This window comes from Pseudophryne corroboree, chromosome 4, assembly GCF_028390025.1.
Source record: "Pseudophryne corroboree isolate aPseCor3 chromosome 4, aPseCor3.hap2, whole genome shotgun sequence".
Classification (NCBI taxonomy): domain Eukaryota; kingdom Metazoa; phylum Chordata; class Amphibia; order Anura; family Myobatrachidae; genus Pseudophryne; species Pseudophryne corroboree.
The window spans coordinates 757,290,988-757,301,450 of NC_086447.1; positions in this window are offsets into that span (position 1 = coordinate 757,290,988).

The following is a 10,463-nucleotide window of genomic DNA, read 5'->3' on the forward strand; positions in this document are numbered from 1 at the left end:
CTCCCCAAACAGCACATGACGCAAAGAAAAAAAGAGGCGCAATGAGGTAGCTGTGTGAGTAAGATAAGCGACCCTAGTGGCCGACACAAACACCGGGCCCATCTAGGAGTGTCACTGCAGTGTCACGCAGGATGTCCCTTCCAAAAAACCCTCCCCAAACAGCACATGACGCAAAGAAAAAAAGAGGCGCAATGAGGTAGCTGTGTGAGTAAGATAAGCGACCCTAGTGGCCGACACAAACACCGGGCCCATCTAGGAGTGGCACTGCAGTGTCACGCAGGATGTCCCTTCCAAAAAACCCTCCCCAAACAGCACATGACGCAAAGAAAAAGAAAAGAAAAAAGAGGTGCAAGATGGAATTGTCCTTGGGCCCTCCCACCCACCCTTATGTTGTATAAACAAAACAGGACATGCACACTTTAACCAACCCATCATTTCAGTGACAGGGTCTGCCACACGACTGTGACTGATATGACGGGTTGGTTTGGACCCCCCCCAAAAAAGAAGCAATTAATCTCTCCTTGCACAAACTGGCTCTACAGAGGCAAGATGTCCACCTCATCATCACCCTCCGATATATCACCGTGTACATCCCCCTCCTCACAGATTATCAATTCGTCCCCACTGGAATCCACCATCTCAGCTCCCTGTGTACTTTGTGGAGGCAATTGCTGCTGGTCAATGTCTCCGCGGAGGAATTGATTATAATTCATTTTAATGAACATCATCTTCTCCACATTTTCTGGATGTAACCTCGTACGCCAATTGCTGACAAGGTGAGCGGCGGCACTAAACACTCTTTCGGAGTACACACTTGTGGGAGGGCAACTTAGGTAGAATAAAGCCAGTTTGTGCAAGGGCCTCCAAATTGCCTCTTTTTCCTGCCAGTATAAGTACGGACTGTGTGACGTGCCTACTTGGATGCGGTCACTCATATAATCCTCCACCATTCTATCAATGTTGAGAGAATCATATGCAGTGACAGTAGACGACATGTCCGTAATCGTTGTCAGGTCCTTCAGTCCGGACCAGATGTCAGCATCAGCAGTCGCTCCAGACTGCCCTGCATCACCGCCAGCGGGTGGGCTCGGAATTCTGAGCCTTTTCCTCGCACCCCCAGTTGCGGGAGAATGTGAAGGAGGAGATGTTGACAGGTCGCGTTCCGCTTGACTTGACAATTTTGTCACCAGCAGGTCTTTCAACCCCAGCAGACTTGTGTCTGCCGGAAAGAGAGATCCAAGGTAGGCTTTAAATCTAGGATCGAGCACGGTGGCCAAAATGTAGTGCTCTGATTTCAACAGATTGACCACCCGTGAATCCTTGTTAAGCGAATTAAGGGCTCCATCCACAAGTCCCACATGCCTAGCGGAATCGCTCCGTGTTAGCTCCTCCTTCAATGTCTCCAGCTTCTTCTGCAAAAGCCTGATGAGGGGAATGACCTGACTCAGGCTGGCAGTGTCTGAACTGACTTCACGTGTGGCAAGTTCAAAGGGCATCAGAACCTTGCACAACGTTGAAATCATTCTCCACTGCGCTTGAGACAGGTGCATTCCACCTACTATATCGTGCTCAATTGTATAGGCTTGAATGGCCTTTTGCTGCTCCTCCAACCTCTGAAGCATATAGAGGGTTGAATTCCACCTCGTTACCACTTCTTGCTTCAGATGATGGCAGGGCAGGTTCAGTAGTTTTTGGTGGTGCTCCAGTCTTCTGTACGTGGTGCCTGTACGCCGAAAGTGTCCCGCAATTCTTCTGGCCACCGACAGCATCTCTTGCACGCCCCTGTCGTTTTTTAAAAAATTCTGCACCACCAAATTCAAGGTATGTGCAAAACATGGGACGTGCTGGAATTTGCCCATATTTAATGCACACACAATATTGCTGGCGTTGTCCGATGCCACAAATCCACAGGAGAGTCCAATTGGGGTAAGCCATTCCGCGATGATCTTCCTCAGTTGCCGTAAGAGGTTTTCAGCTGTGTGCTTATTCTGGAAAGCGGTGATACAAAGCGTAGCCTGCCTAGGAAAGAGTTGGCGTTTGCGAGATGCTGCTACTGGTGCCGCCGCTGCTGTTCTTGCGGCGGGAGTCCATACATCTACCCAGTGGGCTGTCACAGTCATATAGTCCTGACCCTGCCCTGCTCCACTTGTCCACATGTCCGTGGTTAAGTGGACATTGGGTACAACTGCATTTTTTAGGACACTGGTGAGTCTTTTTCTGACGTCCGTGTACATTCTCGGTATCGCCTGCCTAGAGAAGTGGAACCTAGATGGTATTTGGTAACGGGGGCACACTGCCTTAATAAATTGTCTAGTTCCCTGTGAACTAACGGCGGATACCGGACGCACGTCTAACACCAACATAGTTGTCAAGGCCTCAGTTATCCGCTTTGCAGCAGGATGACTGCTGTGATATTTCATCTTCCTCGCAAAGGACTGTTGAACAGTCAATTGCTTACTGGAAGTAGTACAAGTGGGCTTACGACTTCCCCTCTGGGATGACCATCGACTCCCAGCAGCAACAACAGCAGCGCCAGCAGCAGTAGGCGTTACACGCAAGGATGCATCGGAGGAATCCCAGGCAGGAGAGGGCTCGTCAGAATTGCCAGTGACATTGCCTGCAGGACTATTGGCATTCCTGGGGAAGGAGGAAATTGACACTGAGGGAGTTGGTGGGGTGGTTTGCGTGAGCTTGGTTACAAGAGGAAGGGATTTACTGGTCAGTGGACTGCTTCCGCTGTCACCCAAAGTTTTTGAACTTGTCACTGACTTATTATGAATGCGCTGCAGGTGACGTATAAGGGAGGATGTTCCGAGGTGGTTAACGTCCTTACCCCTACTTATTACAGCTTGACAAAGGGAACACACGGCTTGACACCTGTTGTCCGCATTTCTGGTGAAATACTTCCACACCGAAGAGCTGATTTTTTTGGTATTTTCACCAGGCATGTCAACGGCCATATTCCTACCACGGACAACAGGTGTCTCCCCGGGTGCCTGACTTAAACAAACCACCTCACCATCAGAATCCTCCTGGTCAATTTCCTCCCCAGCGCCAGCAACACCCATATCCTCCTCATCCTGGTGTACTTCAACACTGACATCTTCAATCTGACTATCAGGAACTGGACTGCGGGTGCTCCTTCCATCACTTGCAGGGGGCGTGCAAATGGTGGAAGGCGCATGCTCTTCACGTCCAGTGTTGGGAAGGTCAGGCATCGCAACCGACACAATTGGAGTCGGACTCTCCTTGTGGATTTGGGATTTCGAAGAACGCACAGTTCTTTGCGGTGCTACTTCTTTTGCCAGCTTTAGTCTTTTCATTTTTCTAGCGAGAGGCTGAGTGCTTCCATCCTCATGTGAAGCTGAACCACTAGCCATGAACATAGGCCAGGGCCTCAGCCGTTCCTTGCCACTCCGTGTGGTAAATGGCATATTGGCAAGTTTACGCTTCTCCTCCGACAATTTTATTTTAGGTTTTGGAGTCCTTTTTTTTACTGATATTTGGTGTTTTGGATTTGACATGCTCTGTACTATGACATTGGGCATCGGCCTTGGCAGACGACGTTGCTGGCATTTCATCGTCTCGGCCATGACTAGTGGCAGCAGCTTCAGCACGAGGTGGAAGTGGATCTTGATCTTTCCCTAATTTTGGAACCTCAACATTTTTGTTCTCCATATTTTAATAGGCACAACTAAAAGGCACCTCAGGTAAACAATGGAGATGGATGGATTGGATACTAGTATACAATTATGGACGGGCTGCCGAGTGCCGACACAGAGGTAGCCACAGCCGTGAACTACCGCACTGTACTGTGTCTGCTGCTAATATATAGACTGGTTGATAAAGAGATAGTATACTCGTAACTAGTATGTATGTATAAAGAAAGAAAAAAAAACCACGGTTAGGTGGTATATACAATTATGGACGGGCTGCCGAGTGCCGACACAGAGGTAGCCACAGCCGTGAACTACCGCACTGTACTGTGTCTGCTGCTAATATATAGACTGGTTGATAAAGAGATAGTATACTCGTAACTAGTATGTATGTATAAAGAAAGAAAAAAAAACCACGGTTAGGTGGTATATACAATTATGGACGGGCTGCCGAGTGCCGACACAGAGGTAGCCACAGCCGTGAACTACCGCACTGTACTGTGTCTGCTGCTAATATAGACTGGTTGATAAAGAGATAGTATACTCGTAACTAGTATGACTATAAAGAAAAAAAAAAAAACCACGGTTAGGTGGTATATACAATTATGGACGGGCTGCCGAGTGCCGACACAGAGGTAGCCACAGCCATGAACTACCGCACTGTACTGTGTCTGCTGCTAATATATAGACTGGTTGATAAAGAGATAGTATACTCGTAACTAGTATGTATGTATAAAGAAAGAAAAAAAAACCACGGTTAGGTGGTATATACAATTATGGACGGGCTGCCGAGTGCCGACACAGAGGTAGCCACAGCCGTGAACTACCGCACTGTACTGTGTCTGCTGCTAATATAGACTGGTTGATAAAGAGATAGTATACTCGTAACTAGTATGACTATAAAGAAAGAAAAAAAAACCACGGTTAGGTGGTATATACAATTATGGACGGGCTGCCGAGTGCCGACACAGAGGTAGCCACAGCCGTGAACTACCGCACTGTACTGTGTCTGCTGCTAATATATAGACTGGTTGATAAAGAGATAGTATACTCGTAACTAGTATGTATGTATAAAGAAAGAAAAAAAAACCACGGTTAGGTGGTATATACAATTATGGACGGGCTGCCGAGTGCCGACACAGAGGTAGCCACAGCCGTGAACTACCGCACTGTACTGTGTCTGCTGCTAATATAGACTGGTTGATAAAGAGATAGTATACTCGTAACTAGTATGACTATAAAGAAAGAAAAAAAAAACCACGGTTAGGTGGTATATACAATTATGGACGGGCTGCCGAGTGCCGACACAGAGGTAGCCACAGCCGTGAACTACCGCACTGTACTGTGTCTGCTGCTAATATATAGACTGGTTGATAAAGAGATAGTATACTCGTAACTAGTATGTATGTATAAAGAAAAAAAAAAAAAACACGGTTAGGTGGTATATACAATTATGGACGGGCTGCCGAGTGCCGACACAGAGGTAGCCACAGCCGTGAACTACCGCACTGTACTGTGTCTGCTGCTAATATATAGACTGGTTGATAAAGAGATAGTATACTCGTAACTAGTATGTATGTATAAAGAAAGAAAAAAAAACCACGGTTAGGTGGTATATACAATTATGGACGGGCTGCCGAGTGCCGACACAGAGGTAGCCACAGCCGTTAACTACCGCACTGTACTGTGTCTGCTGCTAATATAGACTGGTTGATAAAGAGATAGTATACTCGTAACTAGTTTGACTATAAAGAAAGAAAAAAAAACCACGGTTAGGTGGTATATACAATTATGGACGGGCTGCCGAGTGCCGACACAGAGGTAGCCACAGCCGTGAACTACCGCACTGTACTGTGTCTGCTGCTAATATATAGACTGGTTGATAAAGAGATAGTATACTCGTAACTAGTATGTATGTATAAAGAAAGAAAAAAAAAACCACGGTTAGGTGGTATATACAATTATGGACGGGCTGCCGAGTGCCGACACAGAGGTAGCCACAGCCGTGAACTACCGCACTGTACTGTGTCTGCTGCTAATATAGACTGGTTGATAAAGAGATAGTATACTCGTAACTAGTATGACTATAAAGAAAGAAAAAAAAACCACGGTTAGGTGGTATATACAATTATGGACGGGCTGCCGAGTGCCGACACAGAGGTAGCCACAGCCGTGAACTACCGCACTGTACTGTGTCTGCTGCTAATATATAGACTGGTTGATAAAGAGATAGTATACTCGTAACTAGTATGTATGTATAAAGAAAGAAAAAAAAACCACGGTTAGGTGGTATATACAATTATGGACGGGCTGCCGAGTGCCGACACAGAGGTAGCCACAGCCGTGAACTACCGCACTGTACTGTGTCTGCTGCTAATATAGACTGGTTGATAAAGAGATAGTATACTCGTAACTAGTATGTATGTATAAAGAAAGAAAAAAAAAACACGGTTAGGTGGTATATACAATTATGGACGGGCTGCCGAGTGCCGACACAGAGGTAGCCACAGCCGTGAACTACCGCACTGTACTGTGTCTGCTGCTAATATATAGACTGGTTGATAAAGAGATAGTATACTCGTAACTAGTATGTATGTATAAAGAAAGAAAAAAAAACCACGGTTAGGTGGTATATACAATTATGGACGGGCTGCCGAGTGCCGACACAGAGGTAGCCACAGCCGTGAACTACCGCACTGTACTGTGTCTGCTGCTAATATATAGACTGGTTGATAAAGAGATAGTATACTCGTAACTAGTATGTATGTATAAAGAAAGAAAAAAAAACCACGGTTAGGTGGTATATACAATTATGGACGGGCTGCCGAGTGCCGACACAGAGGTAGCCACAGCCGTGAACTACCGCACTGTACTGTGTCTGCTGCTAATATAGACTGGTTGATAAAGAGATAGTATACTCGTAACTAGCATGTATGTATAAAGAAAGAAAAAAAAACCACGGTTAGGTGGTATATACTATTATGGACGGGCTGCCGAGTGCCGACACAGAGGTAGCCACAGCCGTGAACTACCGCACTGTACTGTGTCTGCTGCTAATATAGACTGGTTGATAAAGAGATAGTATACTCGTAACTAGTATGACTATAAAGAAAGAAAAAAAAACCACGGTTAGGTGGTATATACAATTATGGACGGGCTGCCGAGTGCCGACACAGAGGTAGCCACAGCCGTGAACTACCGCACTGTACTGTGTCTGCTGCTAATATAGACTGGTTGATAAAGAGATAGTATACTACTAATATTATATATACTGGTGGTCAGGTCACTGGTCACTAGTCACACTGGCAGTGGCACTCCTGCAGCAAAAGTGTGCACTGTTTAATTTTAATATAATATTATGTACTCCTGGCTCCTGCTATAACCTATAACTGGCACTGCAGTGCTCCCCAGTCTCCTCCACAATTATAAGCTGTGTGAGCTGAGCACAGTCAGATATATATATACATTGATGCAGCACACTGGGCTGAGCAGTGCACACAGATATGGTATGTGACTGAGTCACTGTGTGTATCGTTTTTTTCAGGCAGAGAACGGATATATTAAATAAAACAAACAACTGCACTGTCTGGTGGTCACTGTGGTCGTCAGTCACTAAACTCTGCACTCTCTTCTACAGTATCACAGCCTCAGGTCTATCTCTCTCTCTCTCAACCCTAATCTAAATGGAGAGGACGCCAGCCACGTCCTCTCCCTATCAATCTCAATGCACGTGTGAAAATGGCGGCGACGCGCGGCTCCTTATATAGAATCCGAGTCTCGCGATAGAATCCGAGCCTCGCGAGAATCCGACAGCGTCATGATGACGTTCGGGGCGCGCTCGGGTTAACCGAGCAAGGCGGGAAGATCCGAGTCGCTCGGACCCGTGAAAAAAAACATGAAGTTCGGGCGGGTTCGGATTCAGAGAAACCGAACCCGCTCATCTCTAGTTTATACCACTTAATGTGCACATAACACAGTGTTTATGGAGCCTAATTCAGACCTGATCGCAGGCACGTCGCACAGGTACAAAGCGGTTCGTTGCTCTGCGATGGGTTTGTGCAAAGAATCCATTCGCATGGGCGATCACAAGGAGATTGACAGGAAGAAGGCATTTGTGGGTGTCAACTGACCGTTTTCTGGGAGTGGTTGGAAAAACGCAGGCGTTCCCAAGCGTTTGCAGGGCGGGTGTCTGACATGAATTCCGGTCCGGACAGGTTGAAGTGATCACAGCGGCTGAGTAAGTCCTGGGCTGCTCAGAAACTGCACAAAATATTTTTGTACTGCTCGGCTGCACATGCGATCGCACACTTGCACAGCTAAAATACACTCCCTGGTGGGCGGCGACTATGTGAACGCAGAACTGCAAAAAACAGCTAGTGAGTGATCAGGTCTGAATTGGCCCCATAGATCTACCAGAAACTAGAGATGAGCGGGTTCGGTTTCTCTGAATCCGAACCCGCACGAACTTCATGTTTTTTTTCACGGGTCCGAGCGACTCGGATCTTCCCGCCTTGCTCGGTTAACCCGAGCGCGCCCGAACGTCATCATGATGCTGTCGGATTCTCGCGAGGCTCGGATTCTATCGCGAGACTCGGATTCTATATAAGGAGCCGCGCGTCGCCGCCATTTTCACACGTGCATTGAGATTGATAGGGAGAGGACGTGGCTGGCGTCCTCTCCATTTAGATTAGAAGAGAGAGAGAGAGAGAGAGAGATTGACCTGATTTACTGGAGATTAGGAGTACTGTAGAACTGTGTAGAGAGTGCAGAGTTTACTAGTGACTGACCACAGTGACCACCAGACAGTGCAGTTTTATTTAATATATCCGTTCTCTGCCTGAAAAAAACGATACACAGTGACTCAGTCACATACCATATCTGTGTGCACTGCTCAGCCCAGTGTGCTGCATCATCTATGTATATATCTGACTGTGCTCAGCTCACACATCTTATAATTGTGGGGGAGACTGGGGAGCACTGCAGTGCCAGTTATAGGTTATAGCAGGAGCCAGGAGTACATATTATTATTAAAATTAAACAGTGCACACTTTTGCTGCAGGAGTGCCACTGCCAGTGTGACTGACCAGTGACCTGACCACACTGACCACCAGTATAGTTAGTAGTATAGTATACTATATTGTGATTGCCTGAAAAAGTTAAACACTCGTATCTGACTGTGCTCAGCTCACACATCTTATAATTGTGGGGGAGACTGGGGAGCACTGCAGTGCCAGTTATAGGTTATAGCAGGAGCCAGGAGTACATATTATTATTAAAATTAAACAGTGCACACTTTTGCTGCAGGAGTGCCACTGCCAGTGTGACTGACCAGTGACCTGACCACACTGACCACCAGTATAGTTAGTAGTATAGTATACTATATTGTGATTGCCTGAAAAAGTTAAACACTCGTCGTGTGACTTCACTTGTGTGGTGTTTTTTTTTTTATTCTATAAAAAACTCATTCTGCTGACAGACAGTGTCCAGCAGGTCCGTCATTATATAATATATACCTGTCCGGCTGCAGTAGTGATATATATATATTTTTTATATCATTATTTATCATCCAGTCGCAGCAGACACAGTACGGTAGTTCACGGCTGTAGCTACCTCTGTGTCGGCACTCGGCAGTCCGTCCATAATTGTATACCACCTACCCGTGGTTTTTTTTTCTTTCTTCTTTATACATACATACTACTACTACTACATCTCTTTATCAACCAGTCTATATTAGCAGCAGACACAGTACAGTACGGTAGTCCACGGCTGTAGCTACCTCTGTGTCGGCACTGGGCAGTCCGTCCATAATTGTATACCACCTACCCGTGGTTTTTTTTTCTTTCTTCTTTATACATACATACTACTACTACTACATCTCTTTATCAACCAGTCTATATTAGCAGCAGACACAGTACAGTACGGTAGTCCACGGCTGTAGCTACCTCTGTGTCGGCACTGGGCAGTCCGTCCATAATTGTATACCACCTACCCGTGGTTTTTTTTCTTTCTTCTTTATACATACATACTACTACTACATCTCTTTATCAACCAGTCTATATTAGCAGCAGACACAGTACAGTACGGTAGTCCACGGCTGTAGCTACCTCTGTGTCGGCACTGGGCAGTCCGTCCATAATTGTATACCACCTACCCGTGGTTTTTTTTTCTTTCTTCTTTATACATACATACTACTACTACTACATCTCTTTATCAACCAGTCTATATTAGCAGCAGACACAGTACAGTACGGTAGTCCACGGCTGTAGCTACCTCTGTGTCGGCACTGGGCAGTCCGTCCATAATTGTATACCACCTACCCGTGGTTTTTTTTTCTTTCTTCTTTATACATACATACTACTACTACTACATCTCTTTATCAACCAGTCTATATTAGCAGCAGACACAGTACAGTATGGTAGTCCACGGCTGTAGCTACCTCTGTGTCGGCACTGGGCAGTCCGTCCATAATTGTATACCACCTACCCGTGGTTTTTTTTTCTTTCTTCTTTATACATACATACTACTACTACTACATCTCTTTATCAACCAGTCTATATTAGCAGCAGACACAGTACAGTACGGTAGTCCACGGCTGTAGCTACCTCTGTGTCGGCACTGGGCAGTCCATCCATAATTGTATACCACCTACCCGTGGTTTTTTTTTCTTTCTTCTTTATACATACATACTACTACTACTACATCTCTTTATCAACCAGTCTATATTAGCAGCAGACACAGTACAGTACGGTAGTCCACGGCTGTAGCTACCTCTGTGTCGGCACTCAGCAGTCCATCCATAATTGTATA